We start from the raw sequence: 22,083 nt of genomic DNA, 5'->3' as shown, positions 1-22,083 counted from the left end.
TGGGCAGGCTACCCAAAGCCCTGCTATAGTAAATCCTGCTGTGTAGGGTCAGCCCTGCACAACAGCTCCTCCACTGTAGTCATGGCCAGTCCTCACAACCAGGCCCTCCCAATGATGTGCCAATAACAATCAAGGCTCAACTACAACAGGAAGTCCCACAAGGAACATGCCTAGAGCACTTGGTCCAGGTGAGCAGGGAGACTCTGCCACTCAGCACCACAGGAGACCAACTACATAAGACTACTCTATGAAGACCAGGAGACATAACAGCTCTACATAGAAACAAACATAGGGAGGCAGCCAAAATGAGGAGACAAAGAAATATGTCCCAAATGAAGGAACAGAACAAAGCTCCAGAAAAAGAACTAAACAAAATGAAGACAAACAGTCCACCAGATGCAGAGTTCAAAACACTGGTTGTTAGGATGCTCAGTGATCTCAATGAGAATTTCAACATAGAGATAGAAAACATAAAAATGAATATAGAAAAAATTTAAAAAAGAACCAGTCAGAGATGATTAATAAAGTAGCTAAAATAAAGAATAATTAGAGGGAATCAATAGTAGATTAGATGAGGCAGAGGATCAAATCAGAGATTTGAAGGATAAGGCAGCAGAACAGCAAAAAGAAAAAGGAATCCAAGGATACGATTATAGTTTAAGGGGCCAAGTATACCAGCATTCACATCATAGAGGTATCAGAAAGGAATTAAAACCTATGTGAAGAAATAATGATGGAAAAATTTGCCTAACCTGGCAAAGGAAATACATATACAAGCCCAGGAAGTGCAGAGAGTTCCAAACAAGATAAAACTAATGGAGCCCACACCAAGAGATTATCATAATAAAAATGCCAAAAGTTAAAAGCAGCAAGAGAAAGGCAGTGAGTTATTTACAAGGGAGCTCCCATAAGACTGTCAGTTGATTTCTCAACAGCAATTTTGCAGGCTAGAAGGAATAGGCACAAAATAGTCAAAGTAATGAAAATCGAGGACCCAAACCCAGCAAAACTATCATTTAGAATCAAAGGACAGATAAAGAGCTTCCCACAGAAGAAAAAGCTAAAGGAGTTGATTACCACCAAACTAATATTGCAAGAAATGTTAAAGGGGCTTCCTTAAGAAGAAAAAGGAAAAAAAAAAGAAAAAAATATGAATAATAAAATATCAATAATTACATATCTATCAATAATTACTTTAAATGTGAAAGGATTAAATGCTCTAATCAAAAGACATAGAGTGATTGAATGGTGAGGAAACAAGACCCTTCCTTACATATGCTGCCTACAAGAGACTCTTTTCAGATTGAAACAAAAATGCAGGCAAAGCAAAGAGATAGAAAAGGATATTTCATGAAAATGGAAACAAACAAAAAACTGGAGTACCAATACTTATACCAGACAAAACAGACTTTAAAACAAAGGCTATATAACAGGAGACAGAGAAGAACGCAGTAATTCCAATACTGGAAATGTATCTGAAGAAATTAAAAACAGTAATTCAAAAAGAAATATACATCCATATCCTCATTGTAGCATTATTTATAATAACCAAGATATGGAAGTAACCTACGTGTCTATCCATAGATGATTGGATAAAGAAGAATATTACTCAGCCACAAAATTAATGAAATTTTGCTATCTGCAACAACATAGATGGACCTAGAGGGTATTCTGCTGAGTGAAATAAGTCAGACAGAGAAAGTACCATATGATTTCACTTATATGTGGAATTTAAAAAATAAAATAAACAAAAACAAATAAACTAATAGATATAGAGAGAATTTTAATGGTTGCCAGATGGGAGAGGAGTTAAGAGCATGGGTGAAAAAGAAGGGATTAAATTGGTAGCTACAAAATTGTCATGGGGATGTGAATCATAGCATAAGGAAAATGGGGTCAAATATATGGTGATAGAAGGAGAACTGACTCCGATGATAGAAGGTGAATACACAATGTGATATATAGATGATGTATTACATAATTGTACACTTGAAACCTATGTAATATTACTAACCCTTGTCACCCCAATACATTTTAATTAAAAAATAATATTATAATAACTATGCCTGGTGTCAATGGGTACTAGATTTATTGGGGTGATCACTTCATAAGTTATATAAATGTTTAATCACCATGTCGTACACCTAAAACTAGTAATGCAATATTTTCAACTCTATTGTCAACTCTATTGAAAAACAAAAGAAATATGTATTTTCTTGAAAAATTAAAAAAATATATTTTTAAAAAGTACTGTATAGTAGATACAATTATGTGCAGTATGTGATACTTGATAATTATTATGAACAAGTGGTTTATGTGCTTACTATACTGTACTTATTTTTTAGAGTGTACTTATATAAAATTGTTTGCTGTAAAAGAGTATGCCACATTATGCCAGCAGCAGCATTATACATGTTGTGTTTCCCCACAGCTCTTGATTGCATCATTTTCTTGTGCTTGATTTAAACTCCTGTTGTTTTATAAATTTTCTGTAGCCTAAGTGTAGAGTGTTTATAAAGTGTACAGTAGTATATAGGAATGTCCTAGGCCTTCACATTCACTCATCATTCACTCATTGGCTCCCCAGAACTTCTAGTCCTGCAAGCTCCAATTATAAGTGCTCTATATAAATGTACCATTTCTAATCTTGTATACCTTGTTTTACTGTGTGTTTTCTATGTTTAATATGTTTAGATATACAAATACCATTTGTTATAATTGCTTATAATATTCACTATAACAACTAGCTGTACGGGTTGGTTGCCTAGGAGCAATAGGGTGCTGTATATCATTTAGCCGAGGTGTGTAGTAGTCTACACTATTTAGGCTTATGTAACTGCACTCTATGATATTCACAGAAGATGAAATTGCTTAATGATGCATTTCTCAGAATGTATCCTTGTCATTAAGTAACGCAGGACTGTATGCCTTGGGCTCCTGTAAGAACATAGATGTCTCTCTTAGATCCCTTATTTGATCTCCCACCCCCTTTGTATATGAGTGGTAATCCTTTTTGGGTCTACAAAGGTGGATTTAATTTTAAATACTTATACTGAGTTTGCTCACTCCTATTTTAATTTTTAAATGTGTGGTCTGAAATAATTTGATTTGTTTTAAAATCCATGAAGCTAAGCAAATGACTCTTTTGTATAATACAAAGGAAGCAATGCCTGCCTGGTGAAGGTAATGATGCAGGAGATTTAACATGAGTGCTTGAATGGTGTCATCAAGTGATTCAGAACATCTTCAGACATTTGTTTTGTGTGTATGTCAGAGGATTGGAATTGTATATGTGCAATAGGGGAATGATGGGGATTTAAGGAAATAAGTATTGAAGAGGTTATATTTTACACCTAAAACAATGTACCATCAGGAATATGTTTATTTTCAGAAATAATAAGGTTCTATTTGCTATCCCTGTCACAGTTCAAGGAAAACTCAGTTTAACAAAAGAAAAAGTAGGTAAATCCAACATAGTCTCTATGAAAAAACTGAAGTTTTGAATACTTGATTAGAATCCATGAATACGAAACTCAACTCTATGTACAGAAGATTTTCCATTTTCAAATTTATTGTCCTTTATTTATTTATTTATTTATTTATTTATTTATTTATTTATTTTGTCTCTTTTGGAGTACCAAATCATCTTTCTGTCATCTGTCCTCTCCATCTCTCTATCTCATTTTGTGAGACTGGCATGATATTTTAATAAGAATTTTTTCAGTAGCAACTCTGCTCTAGGCAGAGTCCTACATTCTGGGGATATAGCAGGAAACAAAACAAAGTCTGTTCTTTGGATGCTTTGCATTCTAGTGAATATAGGTGAAAAATAACAACAAATAATTACATCAGGTCATAAGTGCTGGAAAGAGAATAAAGCATGATAAGTGGAGAGAATGGCTATTTGGGGTAATACGTTATATTGAGAGCATTCTGGCATGGAATTTTGATCAGAGATGTGAAAGAAGCAATATTCAAACACCTACCGTGTTTCTCCAAAAATAAGACCTATCTGGACAATAAGCTCTAATGTGTCTTTTGGAACAAAAATTAATATTAGATCTAGTCTATTTTACTATAAGACCAGGTATATATAATATAATATAATATAATATAATATAATATAATATAATATAATATGATATAATAATATAATTTTATATTTCTTATTTCTTATATTTCTTATATTTCTTATTTTATGATAAGACCGTGTCTTATGTAATATAATATAATATAATATAATATCATATCATATCATATATATTATATATTATATATAATATTATATATGTAATATGTATATTATATATAATTAATTATATATATAATATAATATAATATAATATAATATAATATAATATAATATAATATAATATAATATAATATAATATAATATATATAAGACTCGGTCTTATATTAATTTTTGCTCCAAAAGACGCATTAGAGCTGATTATCTGGCTAGGCCTTAGTTTCGTGGAAACATGGTAAGTAAGAATGTTCCAGACACGGAGAGCAAATGCCTTGGGGTAGGCACATTCTGACATAAAAGAAGGTCATCGGATGAAAAGACCTAGGGCAAAGGTAGATCAGGTGAGAAGTGATGGTGTGGACTAAGATTGTAGAAAGGGAGGTGATGCGAAGGGCTTCAATTCTAGATATAGTACGTAGAGACAGATTCTAGTTGAAGAGTCAATACTGGCCCCTCCCTTATTTGGAGTTTGGATGAAGAGGAAGACCAGGAAAGGAGACTCAGAAGTATTCATTGAGAGGGGAACAGAAAGAAAAGGATGGAATCTTTGATGATGAATAAAGAACACAAGAGGATGGAAACAGTGATCAAATGTATTGAAATCTGAGGAGTTTATCAAGGGCTAGAAACATACCATTGGATTTGGCAGCCAGGAGGCAATTAGTGACTTTGACAAGAGAATTTTCACTGATGTAATGGAAGCAAAGCTTATTTGGAGGGAGGTGAAAAAGAGTGGGAAAAGACGAAGCAAAATAATGAATATAGACCACATGTGTGTATGTGTTTCTGTAAATAGCAGCAAAGAGATGGAGCAATAGTTGGAGTGGATTGTGGAGTGAGAAGTTCTTTTTTGAAAGGGGGGACATTACATAATATCTGTATTCTGATGTGAACATTACAGTAGAGGTGGAAAATATCGCCAATAACAGTGAAGAGAAAGAGTGAAACCAATGACAAAATAGACGTCCAAGAGTATGTATAAGGGGGTGCAACCCAGACCATGAAGTAGAAGCATTGACCTTAGACACATGCTCCCTTTGGTTTATCAGAAGGGAATATGAATATGTAGTTGAATGTTAGTCAGTTTGTAGATTTGGTGATTTGGGTTGAGGTTGGGGACAGTAATTTAAAACTTCTCATCTGATGTCTCCTATTTTTCAGTGAACTAGAGAACAAGGAGTTCAGGTGAAACTGAGAAGAGAGAGAGAAAATTTAAAGGCTTATGGAGATAGAGACATAACTTTAACCAGAACTGAGTTATTTCCAGGTGTTAGGAAGGGAGGGAAATGAGCAAATTCCCAGGAATCCCTCTTCATATACCACATTTCAGACCCATATTTCTTTCTTACTCTTCAAATATATCTCACATCTGAGGTCTTTGAAAATTTTGTTTTGATATGAGAACAATAAAACTTTTAATCATTCTTTAAACCTCAATATAAATTCCAAGAAACCTTCCTTGTACAAATCGTAAACTTACTCCAATCATAATACTATCATATTGTAGTGTATACATTTCTTTCCTTTCTAACAACAGACTGTGTATTCCTCACAATGATGGTATATCTCTAGTAGCTATGGGTAAAATATTGCATATTATACATTTTTTAAATAGATCCATTATTACACACAGGTGATCTTGTTTTGTTTTGTTTTCTCCCTCTCACCAAAATTTAATTCAGTGAGTATTCAGTGAATACCAACAAATTTGCATAGTAAATTTGCATTTTAAATTTTATGCTGTATTTAGAATTACAAATTATTAGAAGCACTTTTATTTTATTTAAACTTCCTGTTAACATGTGCACAAAGGAGAGTGGTGGTTCAAAAATCACAAGTCTCCATTGAGGTATGTCTAGATTTTGGGGGGTGGGGGGACACATAAAACTAGGAAGTAAGAAAGGAATAATAATGATAATAAAATTCCCAATCCTCATTTTGAGTTTAATTATTTCTGAAAACATTAAAATTAAATACAATTTGTCTCCTAGATATCACAGATTTTTTTATGTTGTTCTATAATTAACCCAAAATGCTATTTAAACTTTGACTTCCATATAATTATAAAGGTATAATTTAGATGGATAGAAACAGGCTTTACAATAAAACAATGTGACAATAAGAGACTTTTTCTTACTCAATGTCAGGAAAATGTAATAGAAAAATCTGTCACTTTTGATGGAGAACAGAATGTAATTTAATTTATTTTTACTTGAGTCTTTTGTTTCAATTTTATTTTCAGTTAACCAAAGCTCACTGTTTAGTTTAAAAGGTTGCAAATTTGGTTTTCTTATCTGCACAAAGGGATATGTTTAAAGTACCACATCTGATTTTCAAATATAGTTTTATTTTTATATAATCTGCATTATGTTTCCTTAAATTAGAGCTGATTCTCTTTTTAAAAGGAGACATGTATTGTTTACCTCTTATTTTCCTTTCTTAGAGAGCTTGCATTTATTTTTTATACTGTGGATTATGCCTGCATGATGTGTACTAGAACAGAGTTTCTTCGAGATTTCCTATTTCTGACTTATACATTATCAATCACAAATTTATATATGACAACAGTCTCTAATGAGGTAAGTTTATTGTAAATACTGTCCTCAAGAGTGTGTGTGTGTTTGTGTGTGTGTGTGGGCGTGTGTATATACTGTTGAGCAAGGTGGAAGATGCAAAGATATCCCATTTTTATTGAAGGATCTTGTGTTTTTCCTTATGATATTACCATTAAAAAGGCCAGAAAGTTATTTTTAAAATGCCATAAATTAAGTCATGCAAACTTGCATATAGAAAATGCATAGTCTGTGGGAAAAGGAATGTCAGGATGGCATTCATATATCTATGAATTACTTTTAATTGAAATATATTTATACCCTAACTTACTCCAGATTGTATTATAGAAGGATCTTATAAATCATAGTATTCTCATAATGAATAATCCCTACCCCATTACTCAAAATCCAGTGTGGAATTCTTCTAGGATTAGGAAATAGAGACAAATCATGAAGACCCTTTTAGGTCACAGAATCTGAGAACAGAATCTACAAGAAATAAATATGATGCAATTTGACCTGACTTTAGAATCAGACTATTGGGTCCAAATGAAAGAAACTCAAATGTATTAACCAGCAAATATTCATTGTGCATATACCATGTTTCAAATTTTGCTCTAGACATTGGGAATAAAGCAATGAATTTTACAAGATCCCTACCTTTATAAAAAACTTCCAAAGGTGGTGGAGATAGACTATAAACAAAAGTCAGATAGTGACAAATATTCTAAAGGAAATAAAACAGAAAATGTGATAGGAAATGATTAGCATAGGTGACCTAAATGAGAGCTGATAGGGGAAGGTCTCTGGTGATTTGATCTGAAGAGAGAATGACAGACGTAATCCAGAAGGATAAAGGTCTGTGCAGAGGACCCAAGAGATGTAAAGACATAGAAACGAGAGTGACCTTGGAGAGTTACAGAAGCACAGAGAAACTCAGTATATCTGGATTATAGAGAGTAATTTTAAGAGTAGTCAGAACTGAGGTCACAGAGGAGGTGCCAAGAAAAGATGTTGGTTGTAGAGCCAGTAGCGAGTAGAAGTGGAGTACTCTGTGGAGTGCAATGGGAACTCAGAAGGGATGCAATATAACCTGATCCATTTTTACAAAAATCACATAGACCCCTAGGAGGAGAATGGATTGCAGGGCACCTAGTGGAAGCAGGAAGACCACTTGCAATAGTCTAACAATGGGGTGATGGGGAATTTGACTTTAGACAGTCACAGAAATAGAGAAAGTTAAAACTTAATTTAAAATCCTTCTTTCCCTATCTCCATATAACTTCATTTATCTAATTTTCAAACTGCCTCAGTGGGTCTTCTTCACTTTTAACTTTGCTTTGGATGTGTAAAAACCCTTATTAAGCACACACCATATAATTTTCCAACATGGATATGGAATGTATGAATATTGATTGGTATATATAATTTTTGAGTAAAAATGTCTAGTATCTTAATGCATTTTATACTGATATCCTAGTTTCTTTTAATGAATCTATGTTAGAGCATCATTACACATAAACTCTTACGATGGTGGTGGTTGTTTTAATTTTGGAGACTAATGCCATAACCACTATGTACAACAGTGAAAAAACAGTGTGGTATCATCCACTTTTCTTTCCACTGTGAAGTTTAAAACTGCTTTATTAAATGTCAGAAAAGATATCTTGACTTACTATATGGTACCACCATGACTTTACATATCTGTGACACATATCTGTGACACAATCAGTGTACTACAGTGATAACCAGTCGTGGTGACCTTGATCAGGAAGGGTAGTAACAATTCTTGGGAAGCAGCGTTAGGTCTCAGACTCACATTTGGAAAGAATATGTGCATGTTTCTGTCTCCAATTGATTTATTCATTTAGATCACTGATGCCAAAAACTAGAAAGGCAAAGTTATCAGGAAATCTCAAGTAAATTAAAAAGATAACCTCCAGCCACAAATTCTCTTATCCTTCAGCACACAAAGTTAATGTTCTAGGAGTTTAGCTATTGAGCTGGTAAAGGAGATGTCACACCCTGAAGTCTATGGGGAAACATGTCAAGCTGAATCCGCAGAACACACTATTTAATGCTTATTTTTAAAGGCACAACCCATGGAAGGAACTTTTGCTGTAATTTACAGAAACAAAAATCTCACTCACAAGCAATGAGTGTCTTTCCTTACCTTTTTTTGGTAACTATTTAAAGCTTTCATATAAATATCTGCAATAGGAATTGATATGAAAATATCAATTTGGTGGTGAAAGTAAAATCCAATAAGTAAATACAGTTATTAAATTTCTGCTGTTCCCATTTTTTTTTCTTTTTTTTACATTGAGTTCTGGCATAATAATATCTCAGTGACTTTTTTTCTACTGTTGGATAATGGCTATATTTACTTTTCACTGTTTCTGTGTTGTTCAAAGACACATATGCTTTGTATCCAAAAACTGTGATACAAAAGGAGTGTTTTATAAGAAATTTAATGAAATAATCACTGTCCTTCAGTGGAGTAGATTAGACTGTTATTAGGGTTGTTTTATAGGGAGTTTAATGAAACACTATTTTGTTAGAAAAAAACCTATACTTAAGCAGAAAGGATGGCTTCATGCATATGCAAATGAAATGGCTATTCTTCCTTTTATTTTTCTCACCTCCATCTAGCCATAATAGAATGAGATTTACTGGGCTACAATCTTTGAATAAAGGAAGGCAGTTAGTGTCTTTCTTTGATGAAAATTGTAGGAGGTAGCTAGCAAAAGATGTTTTCCTCTTCTAAGAAGATGACAGCTCTGATAAAATACCTGGATTATTGTTCACTCCTAAGACACAAACCAGCTCAAAATTTTGGGGACTAAACATGGATCTGGGGATAGTCTCTGAAAGGATTCTGCCTTAGTAGACAAAGAAAATGGCTGAGATCACATCAACCAGACTCACTTTTCAGATACAAAAATAGGGTAAAGTAATGTCAGAAAAGAAGAAACTCTTGTCCGGGTCGGCTCCTCTGTCGGCAGGGCACAAACAGCAAACAAAACTAGTATGAATCAGAAAAACACTAAAGAGACAAACAATTAAAGACAAGGAAAACAAATAGAATGTAAATAGCTACAATACTTTTTTTCTTTCAAAGACATATGAAAGCAAAGAGTCATATTGCCATGAGTTACTCCCAATCTCTCTACTCATTCTGACATAGCTGTCTGTTTTCTATGTTCTTATAGAACTTTGTTGATATACTAATCATTTTGTGATGTAATTGTTCGCTTACCTCCCTCTCCAATCAGGTTAGGAACAGACTGAAAGCAACATGAAGTCTACTCTTGCTTACCCTCAGTGCCTAGCACAAGATCTGGAATATATTAATTGTTTATCAACTATTTGTCAAGTGAATGAGCCAAGTTTAATACTATATTATCCTGATAAAGTATTCAAGTAAATATGCAAAATTGAAATAAGTTTTGCTCTAGAATAAAATCTCAGGTAAAATGGAAATACACATACTTGACAGAATTCCAATCAAATGCAAAGGCATTTAATACTGTTTAGCCTACAGGTAAATTATGCTTTAAAGATAAGTGGTGACTGTACATTACTATGAAAAGAGTTGATGAATGCTTCCAGATAACTTTATTGATTCCTCGTTGGAAGTGAATGGGGAAAGAAGACAAAGATGTCATCTCACATCACAGTTCTTTATAGTTAACCAATGTATTACTAACAGTTCTGTTCACTATGGTTCTGCACATTGTTGTCAGAGTTGCTGAACACTGCACTCGCAAGTCAGTCTTTGCCACAGTAGAAATCCAGACATTTAAAAGGGATTTATATTAAAGGTAAATATTAATATCACTACTTGATTAGGACATGTCTGTTGAAGAAAAACCTAAGTTAAACCAATTGCCTCTGTATTTATCTCAAGAGTATTTGTGTGTGAAATCACTGACTCAGAATATTTTGAAATTGATAGGACATGATGATTAATGGGCTAGGTAGATAAAGTGGGGAGCAAAAAGGTTTCAAGAGAAGGGAAAATAAAAATTGAGCCAAAATTTTCAGGCTTCATCTTTGAGACAATAACAGATTCGTGATCTGTGTAATGATTAAGAGGCAAGATAGAAGGCAGATGAGTAAGAGTATTTAGAATTTCTGTCTTAAGTCCAGAGATGATATTCCAAAACTGTTACCCAAAGAATTGTTCTGTTGCTGTTTATAGAATTTGAAAGTTTTTTCTCACCTTCGTCTTGGTGACGGTGGAATAGAGAACTGAGACTTGTGGTAATTATGGAACTGTGAAGAAAAATTCACCTTGTCATTTGTGCCAAGCTTGAGTCCTTATTCCCATGCCTATCTTTCTTGCTACTGTCTAGTATTGCTTTCAAATCTCTGTCCACAGGTAGATGGAAAATATAGATAATTTTTATTACAATGAAGTTCAGAAATAAAATTGGTTTCCTTAAGATTGGTTAAATTAATTAAACATGAATTTGGAAATAATTTCATGTATCCTAAGACCTGATGCTGATGCTAAGCATATTAAAAATGTTGAAAGTTGCTAAAATTATTGCAATTTAGAACTAAATATAGGAATCAAATGAAAAATAACTGTGTAAAAATTTGTGATATCCTACTATTCATATTTTCCTTTAAAGAAAATAATTCCAAAGGCTGAAGATTACTGATAAGATTGTGGCTTTGAAAGTAGTACTAATGATAAATTACAATGTAGAATTATCTTCACTATACTTTAAGATTTTCTTTTACAGAAGGATACTGACAGTAACACAATGTAATTTTTAACTATATAATCCTTGCAACTTCCATTACATCCTATCTATATTTAGAGGGAAAAATGTAAATGTTAATATTGTCTCATATTGGTGAATATAAAATATGAGCTTCTATAACAATTACATACACAGAATGCCACCAGCTTTTGTTAAGCCATATTTTTTTCAAATAGGAAGGATCTAATAAAAATCTGTTAATGCAGGATTCTTATGCACATGGATAGTAATATTCTCATTGGGAAAATATAACGTCACTTTTATTGCAAGATTTAAATTAAAAGATTCACATAAATTAAAGATTGAAAGTCAGTTTTGAAATTAATACATATAGTTGTTAAAGAAGAAAATAGTGAATTTCTAGGTACTTATCAAATTTATTTTGTTCTTACATAGCTTCTTATTAGCTAACTGAATAGAATTAGTTTTGGGAGATAACTAATCTACTACTTAAGAGCATTAAGTGCACAGTTGGAATTTGAAATTTTTGGATTAAATTGAATCCAGAGATTTACTCTCCAAAATATTACTATGTTTGGAGTTTTGAGGATTATTATATGTCAGAGCAAATATTTTACTGGGTAAAGTTAAATAGGCAGGGAGAACTTTGTTCTAGGCTATTGCTATAATGGATATAGTTCAGAATGCAGTGTGAACCCTTGCAGGACATTTGGTCCTGTCCAAATGTTCATGGAGACATTTGGTACATGCCAAATGGTTCTTGAAATTTGATCCATAATTAATATAAATCCTGCTCTTATGAAAGATTGAAAGACTCACCTGCCAAGCCCCATGAGCCAATAACAGCTAGACTATGGAAACAGGAAGGGTTCTTATTGGCAGTACAGCCACAACACAATTATTGGGCAAATAAAATGTGATAGTAGTTGTTATCTATTAATCCAGTAAACCAAAAGAAGAAATAAACATTCTGAGCTATATGAACTGATGGATATCTTCTAAGCATGAACATCTTGGACAGGTACAAATGCCAAAGACTATTTGCCATGGACTAAATATGCTCGTGGCTGTTTTGGACAGGACCAAATATCAAGTACTTTTTGGCATGGAGCACATGTCTGCTAATTGTCTGAACCCAACTCTGATGAAACTAAAGGCTAGAGAGTTTTTAGATCTGTGGTGCGGGGATAAAGTCCATGTGTGGCTTCTAATTGGTCCAACCCAAAGTAAAAGTAATCTTTCTTATATCTTCACAACAAAAGGTAGTTTTGAAATTTGGAATGAGGCTCTGGCCTATTGAAGTTCATTAGTCTCCTACCTTTGCAGAGACTGGGAGATGAGAGTACTTTCTCCTTGATAATTGGACCTTTCAAAGGAATGCCACCCAGGTCTTTCAGAAAGATAATCTTGGACTGTAAACTTGGCAAGTGTCTTTTTTAAAAGATTTACATCTCAAAGGGAAAGAGAAAGGATTTACAATGACAAGTTTTCTAAAGTAAATTCTCTAAGAAAAGAGAAGATCTCTACAGTTAGGGATAGAAGCAGATAGAGGCCTTTCTAAAAGTTTAGTCAAGCAGAGGGAGACATTCAGGTCATCTTGGTCAATTATAAGATTTGTCGGAAAAGCCCAGAATGTACTTCATCATTGATTTAACTTTAGGTAATTCAATTTATTTATTTTTTTTTTAGTAACAGTTGAGAGAGAATATACGTTTTTAACTTGAATAATGTGATTCTTACCATACACATGTGTTCTTATAGTCCATATAAATGTTATTTTAAAAAAATATATTTGCTAGTGCATTTGATGAGCTGTAAATGTTCATTAATTCTTCATTTCATGGAGGACAAAGATTGATGTTCTTATTACTTTTTTCCAAAACTTGACATATCCTAATTTTATCACCACCACCTACTTGCTGCATAAGATTATTGTAGGATTGGAAGACTGAAATGAGTTACTGTATTTAGAGTACTAGAACTGGCATTTGGTATGACTATATAAGTGTTCTTATTATTCTCATACATGTCATTGTTCTTGTCTTCCTCCTTCATTAGTAGTAGTAGTAGTAGTATCATTACTGTAAATATCATAATCATAATCATCATCTTATTCTTCTACAAACTTATGCTGAAACTTCTCAACACAAAGTGGTATAAGGAAATAGTCTTTGGCATATGATAAATGTGAATTCTCATTGAAAAAGGTAAATTAATCTCTGAGCTTCTCTTTTCTCACATCTAAAGTGAAGATAATAGTAATTACTTTACAGAGTGCTGAGCATTAAATGAGCTAAAGAAGACAAAGAAAGAATTCAGTAGGGGTTCTGTACAAATGCTGGCTCTATATTTTTGAATATTTTTCCAGATTCCACATTAATATTTAGTCCTCCTTACTAGTAAATAAATACTCAAAATGTAACTTGTTTTTAAACTTTGTTTTTATATCTTTGCCTTTCTCACTTGATTGGGTTATCATTGCCATGGAAAAGTGCCTGACTTGCGGAAGACAATTGGTAAATGTGTGTTTTAAAAAAAGAAAAAGAAACTGAAATAGAGGGAACATTTACTTTTAAATTTATGCTTTGACCATATTTTTTTGGAGTTCTTTGTCAGATTCTAGAGATTCATATTGGATATGCCAATATGACATTTAAAATAAAGTGTCTGTAGATTGTATGCTCTTCACATAATATACAATTAATAATGGTTCGTTAAGGAGGTGGGGTAAACTAAGTAAAGAGAAGGTGGGAGAGAGTGTAAAATATATATAAATAATATGTATTAATAAAACATAAACATATTTTAATAATATATATATATATATATTATTTTATTAACATATATTATTGTATTAGTACATATATATTCTTTCTTCTCACTTCTCTCTCTTGAAACAATTACTGAGAGAGAGAGATGAGAACAAAGGAATAAAAGGAAAAGAAGAAAATTTGGAAGAGATAAGGGAATAGTGAAGGATGAAGAATTGAAGGGAAGGAAAGAAAAAAGAAAAAAAAGAAAGACAAATCAGGCGGTTTCCACTTAAATATCATTTTTCTCTCTGATAAAAACTCAGTGTGTCCTTCCAATATTTCTGCCCCAAAAGCCTGATACATACTATAACCTAGTCAGCACTTCACCTTGTTATAACTATTGGACAAGGGGCAATGTAGCACAGCATATAAAGGACCCATTTGGTAACTATTGTTTTTCTTACCTGCCTAACGTAGTTCTTTCTTCTTAGAGCTGTCCAATTTTCTTATATCTATTTTAAATATTTTGGTTTTCTCTTCAGTTACAATTAACGTACAATATTTTATTAGTTTCAGGTGTACAACATAGTGATTAGATGTGCACCTTATGAAATGATCACCCCAATAAAGCTAGTACCCGTATGGTACCATACATAGTTATTATAATATTATTGACTATATTTTCTATGCTGTACTGTACATCCCCATGAGTTTTGTAACTACTACTACTTTGCACTTCCTAATCCTTTCCCCTTTTTCACCCATCCTTCCAATCCCCCTCACTTTTGGCAACCAAAAAAACATTTTCTATCTATGAGTTTGTTTCTGTTTTGTTGTTGTTGTTGTTCGTTTGCTTTGCTTTTCAGATTCCACATATAACTGAAATCGTATGGTATTTGATTTTTCTTTGTGTGACTTATTTCATTTAGCATAACATCCTTTAGGGTCATCCCTTTGTTACAGATGGCAAAATTTCATTCTCTTTTATGGCTGAGTAGAATATTTAATGTTACGCCATCTGTTTCTGACAAATCCTTGTTCAAAAATGTCTAAATGAATTGTGGAGTCTTTTTATAATCAAAATACAATAGAAGTAATATTTTGCATATGTCTCCTCAGAAAATGGCAACAAATGTATAAAGAAACAAATGGGACTAAATCAAACTAATAGAAAGCTTTTGTACAGAAAAGGAAATGGTCAAGAAAAAGAAAAAGCACCTGGTGAAGACATTTGCAAATGATATATCCTATAAGGCGTAAAAATCCAAAACATATAATTAACTCATAAAACTCTACATCAATAAACAATCCGATAAAAAAATGGGTGAAGGACATAAATAGACATTTTCCTCGAAACAAACAAACAAACAAACAAAAAAGACATAGAGATAGCTAACAGACGCATGAAAAAATGTTCAGTAACATTAATCATAAGGGAAATGAAATTGAAACCACAATAAGATATCACCTTGTACACCTGTCAGAGTGGTTATTATAAAAAGCCAACAAATAACAAGTGTTGAGGATGTAGAGAAAAGGGAACCCACATGCCCTGTTGGTGGGTTGAAAATTGGTACAGTCACTATGGAAAAAGGTATGAAGTGTTCTTAACAAATAAAAACAGAACTACCATACAAATCAGAAATTCCATTTCTGGATATTTATCTGAAGAAATCCTAAACACTAATTTGAAAAGATAGATGTGCCCCTGTGTTTATTGAAGTGTTATTTATAATAGCCATTATAGAGAAGCAACCCAGTGTCCAGCAATAGGTTAATGGATAGATAATATAAGTATATATTGGAATATCACTCAGTCATAAAAGAAGAATGAAATCTTGCCATTTGCAACAACATAGATGGACCTAGAGGGTATTATGCTAAGTGAAACAAGTCAGAGAAAGACAAATACCATACGATTTCACTTACATGTGAAATCTGAAAAACAAAACATGAACAAACAAAAGAAAACCAAAATAGACGCAGAGAAACAGAAAAAAAAACTTAAGGATGACAGAACGGAGAGGGTTGGGGGAATGGGTGAAAAAGCAAGGGAAGGAAGAAGTACTAACCCCCAGTTATGAAATAAATAAGTCATTTTGAAGAGGATACAATGCAGAGCACAGGAAATATAGTCAATAATATTGTAATTTTGTACAGTGACAGATGGTTACTTGACTTATCATGGTGGTCACTTTGCAAGGTATATAAATGTCAAATCACCATGTTATACACCTAAAACTAATATAACATTGTATGCCAAATATACTTTGCTAAAAAAAATGATAAAAATGAAGCATGATCTCTAGAATAAAAATCATTAGCATTATGAGTATCTTTTTTTTTTTTTAGTTAAAATGGAAGTATTCTTTTTAGATTATTAAAATGCATATAGAAACTAAGGGAATGTTGAATAACATACACATTTAATCACAGAGTAAAAGACAAATTATTTATTATTCCTCAAATTCCATATTAAAATATTGCATTTTTAAAAGGCAATTTTCAAGGGAGACTTTTAATATGTAAAATTACTTTGAAAATAATTTAAATAGCATTAATTATAATTCCCAATAATCAAACAAAAAACATTTTTTCAGTGCATAGAAGATAGTAATTGTTGGCTATATCAGAAATATTTTAAGCACATTTAATTTGTGCATCTCAAATATTCATAAATTATTTCTCTTAATTATAATTTCACCATGGGTTATACAAACTGTTGCTATTTAAACTTACTTCTCTGAGAATATTTATTGCTTTCATGAAAATTGATGAATCCTAATTTTTACATTTGGATTTTTATACACTTCTAGAATAGAGTTTGTGCTTGTAACATATACAAAGATCAACATTTCCATGCCTGTGCCAGTATATATTTTTTCAATTATTTCCTATTATGTATGATACATAATGTATAACTAACTTTACTTCTTTCTTAATTCTTTTTTTATTTACTTTTTCTTTTTCTTAAATCTCAAAAGATACAATGAGTATTGTTTTATATCATCAACATTCATTTAAATTTAAATTTACTCACCTATTACTCTTTTGTGTTACTTTTACAATTATTATTATTATTATTATTATTATTATTATTATTATTTAATCTCAGCTTTTCTAGCAAAAATTTCCTTCTGAGTAAATATCTCCTATCATCAAAAATTCCCTTAGACAGGGTGTGGTGATGGAAAAACTCAATTTTTGTTTGTTTGAACATTTTTTTTTAATTTTAATCTATTTCTTGAAATATATTTTTGTTGAGAAGTATGCTATGGTGTCTTGATTCTTTGAATTAAATTTGTTTTCTTTGTCGATGATTCTAAGGTCTCTGTTAGTCTAGAGGTTAGCTATAACGCATTAAAGAATTTACTTATGGGTATTCCTTTTTGGGGGGAACAACATCCTTGAAAAGAAGGAGTATATAGAGGCAAGTCCTCTATTTAACCTGGCAGTTTGCCTGGGGACATTTTATTAATTTATTTAGAAAGACAACAAGGCAAAAATTGTGGTTAGCAGCTGCTGAAGCAACTAGAATTTTGAGGGTAACAGAGGGGACATCATTCAGCCAAAGGACTCTAGGATTTTTCCTAGAAGTGTTTGGAGGGTCTTTAAATGAGATCTGGGATTCACATGTTCATAGTGATTCTCTGCTAAACCTAGAAGAGAGTAGCTACTGTTCAGCAAAGACATGAATGGAAATATCAGAGATCATATAGTACTGGAGTTCCAGTCTAGGCTTGGGAATTTATTTGAGAATCCAGATCATTCTTACTGCAATAAAGACATCACCTTTTAATCAGTATATAATCCCTGAATTAAGGAGACGGCAGAAATAGACCCACACTAACAAATCATAAAATAAAGCCTAACAGAATGGATATAATTATGTCATAGATTGTGGTGATGGATTTATAGACTCATATTTACCTCCAAACCCAACATGTTATATACATTAAATATATTCAGCTTTTTGTGTGTCAATCATATCTCGATAAAGTGTTAAAAAAAAAAAAAGCCTAACAAAGTCAGGAAGATATGTCAGAAATTTTAGTGTCTATCAGAACAAAAATCTGTGCCATTTAAAAAAAGAAAATGCAATCTCTCCATTCAAAGTAACATTGACAAAATACAACCCTGCCAAAAGTCCTAGATTTGTAGGAAAACAGGAACGTGCGTCACATAATTAGCAGCAAAAAACACTCAGTAAAAACAGATTGCTAGATGAGATAGGTTTTGAATTAGCAAAACTTATTGTAACAGAGCTATTAAAATTAGTTTAAGGAATTAAAATATGGAAATATTAGGGAACAGTTGACAAAGATACAATAAGTTGAAATTATAAAAATCAAATGGAAATACTAGAACAAAAAATGCAATAAATGAAAGAAAATTGATTAGATGGGCTAAAAGTCATTCTAGACATTGGAAACAATAATTAGTAAAGTTAATGACAGCTCAATAGAAATTGTCTAAATTGAAGATTCAGAAAAGAAAAATTAAATTAAATGGAGAATTAGTGATATGTGGAAAAAAATCAAGTAACATAATTGAGTAACTCTGGTTCTAAGACAGGAGAGAAAAAAAATAGGACAGCAAAATATTCGAAGAAACAAATGTCTCCAAATTTGCTGAGTTTCATGAAGTAAATCACCCTGTATATCTAGAAATTCATTGAAACACAGTGTTGAGCCATATGTGATACCCAAGCTGACAGAAGTCCCGTAGTCTCTGTGTAATATTCTGTAGTACACTCTTGGTGCCTTGGAAACAGGACATTTCAACCAGAGAATGAAGATGTGCTGAAGTGCTGAGCATTGATTATCGGGGAACAAATGGGTGGCATTACAGCTAATACTCAGCGAAATGCTCTCAAATTATAACTACCCTAATGATGATTTTATGATATACCGTATTTCCCTGAAAATAAGAACTAGCCAGATAATCAACTCTAATTCGTTTTTTGGAGCAAAAATGAATATAAGACCTGGTCTTATAGTAAAATAAGAACCACTCTTATATTCATTTTTGCTCCAAAAGACTTATTAGAGTTGATTGTCTGGCTAGGTCTTATTTTTAGGGAAATATGTTATATCATAAAATCATCATTCCATTCCTAACCAAAGTATAAATTCTACCCACAAGAGCATCTCAACTGATAAAATAAAAGTACATAAACTGCTACTGAAAATAACTCAAAAATATCCAAGTAGGTTAGAAGAATTGATGGAATAGGAAGTAATTTCTGTGCACATGAACAATGAAAATGTGAAAAAGATACACAAATCCATGATAATCATTTTCTTATAAACTCATCTAAAAAGACATAATGCTTTATAACTGTAAAGATAGCTATTTAAAAAAAATAGTAAAAGACGTCAGAGAGTCAAGTACCACGGTCATGGCAAATAGAAAATTAGATTGGGAAAATATTTATTTTGAGTTTTTAATAAGGAATGTATGTATATATAGTGACTCAGTGTCTTTTAGACTTTCCTGACAAAAGGAAAAATTGTGTTTTCAGGATTTTATGATGTATTATGTATTTACATATGCGCTTAGACTGTACACTCCAATTAAATGCTCTTTGATTTTGAGTATATCACCGTGACAACATATTGCGGGACTTTATGTTTAAAATATTTTATTAAACCTAAGTTCGTTGGCCAGTGTTCTGAATATTCCACACTGAAAATGAAATTTTCCATAAAATTCTGATTCAATTTAAATGAAACATATGAATCCATGCTCTGAGCTTCACATTTCCCATTTACTGAGTTGTTTATTCTAACAATATTTTAATTAACCTATTTATCAAATCATTTTATTATTTTGCTTTTTACTAAACATTTATGTGGACAAAATGCTACAGTTTGGACATCTTGAGTTATCATTTTAAAAATCAGCTGAAATGTTCCATGAATTGTAGTAATTAGAAATGATTACATGGATAGAACAATTAACTTATCAGAAAGTGTTTGTAATCTGTCAGACAACTTATTTAATAAAATAACTGGCAGACTGTTGCCATACTTTTTATTGAATTGTGTGTGACTTAGTCAAAATGCCACCTCCAGATTTCTTCCCATTCCTGTAAGATCATGGTCAATAAACATATGTGATCAGACTTGCATGTCAAAATGATTTATTTAAACACCTGAAACTATTCTGGGATCTTTCTTCCCTAATGCTCATATACTTGAAAATGTTCTAAATTTCCAAATATTTTCTCAGAATTCCATTTTTATTTTTCGGCTTAAGCTCTAAGCTTTTGGAGTGTTTTAGGTAATACAAATAGAATTAACAATCAAGCCATTTATACAGTATGAAATTAGGACTCTTGGTGATACAGGTAAAAGTAACATATAATATCAAAACATGAAGTATGGGAACCTGGCATCAGTCAATAAAAGAAAAATTCCTTACATTAAGCAGGTAGCCTGGAATCAAGAGACTGGAAATAAAACAGGCAATATTGGTTTCAGGAGACTGTATTCACATGAAAAAGATTATTGCAAGTAACAGCTTCTTCTTTGTCATTTCTGTGCTTCTTGTTGTGTGTGTGTGTGTGTGTGTGTGTGTGTGTGTGTGTGGTAGTTTCTATACCACACATATACACACTATGTTTATATATGTGTATTTGTGTTTGTGTATGCGTGTTTATATTGACACAGACATATATAGAAAGAGAGACAAAGAGATGGGAGACAGGCAAAAGAGCAAAAACATTTTTATCTACTTATAGTAATGTATGGTTCAAAAGCGAGAGCAGTTTCAGATATTTGTTTTCTGTTATAACTGTCAACTCTCTCATATACAGATGAATATTGTTACCTATATCTGTGTATGGTAGAATAACTGATGTCTTTTCAGAGGATAGAACTGATAAATCTTGAATATTTTAATATTTTTACATTTAAAAATACCTATTGTCACAGTCTAAGGTGACTATTGTGCTAAGAACTGAAAGATATTAAGTCATAAAAAATGAGTGAGTCAAAAACTTTTATAATTTTCAAATGTCCAATATCCCTTGTATTAACATATTATTTTAATATACTAATACAATCATTATAATCTAATAAGGAAGAACTAGCTTATGGGAGAACAAACAGATCATGAAAAGCAAATATGAGAACTATTTTTAAATTTAAATCTATTTTAAAATATTGAAGAACTATTTTGACAGCCAGCACTTGAGGAACGAGGATTCTGAAGAGAAGAGAGCGGCACTGAGTTGAGACTACTTTCTGTGCCACTATTTCATTACTGATGTGTGCAAAACATGAAGGTGCTGAGAAATTGATCAGAGTTTTGTGGGGTTGTTTTGTTGTTTTTTTCTTTAGTTTCAGGTGTACAAAGCAATGTCATAGTTAGACATTTACACCCCTCACAAAGTGATAACCCCCTCCCCCAATCTACTAACCCTCTGACATCGTATATAGCTGTTACAATTCCACTGACTCTATTCCCTATGCTGTAATATATATACATATATCTCAAAAAAAGTATACACATTTTAAGAAAAGAAAACTATTAAAATTATAATGCTCAATATGTACCGAGAAAAAAAGATGAATACAAGTCACGTTTGACTTCTGCAATTACAAGAGGTGCTCAAAGTGGTTACCATCAGCGTCCAGACACTTCTAATTATGGCGAACTACTGCTTGAGCAATGCTAACCAAAGTGTCCACTTGTATACATTTGTTTGGCACCTCCAGCATATACATACACACATATATATTTATATATGTATATATGTATACATATGTACATATAGTTGTATATAT

At 32.2% G+C, this 22,083-nt stretch overlaps 1 protein-coding gene across 7 annotated transcripts in view; it reads left to right on the top strand.

The window, feature by feature from the left end:
- MGAT4C (MGAT4 family member C) overlaps positions 1 to 22,083 on the top strand; it is a 684,332-nt gene that overhangs the window by 524,815 nt on the left and 137,434 nt on the right. The gene's annotated exons all lie outside the window — the stretch shown is intronic.

This window comes from Rhinolophus hipposideros (genome assembly GCF_964194185.1).
Source record: "Rhinolophus hipposideros genome assembly, chromosome: 9".
NCBI classification, from domain to species: domain Eukaryota; kingdom Metazoa; phylum Chordata; class Mammalia; order Chiroptera; family Rhinolophidae; genus Rhinolophus; species Rhinolophus hipposideros.
Note: the sequence above shows the minus strand (reverse complement) of the source record. Positions and strands in the feature narration are given on the sequence as shown.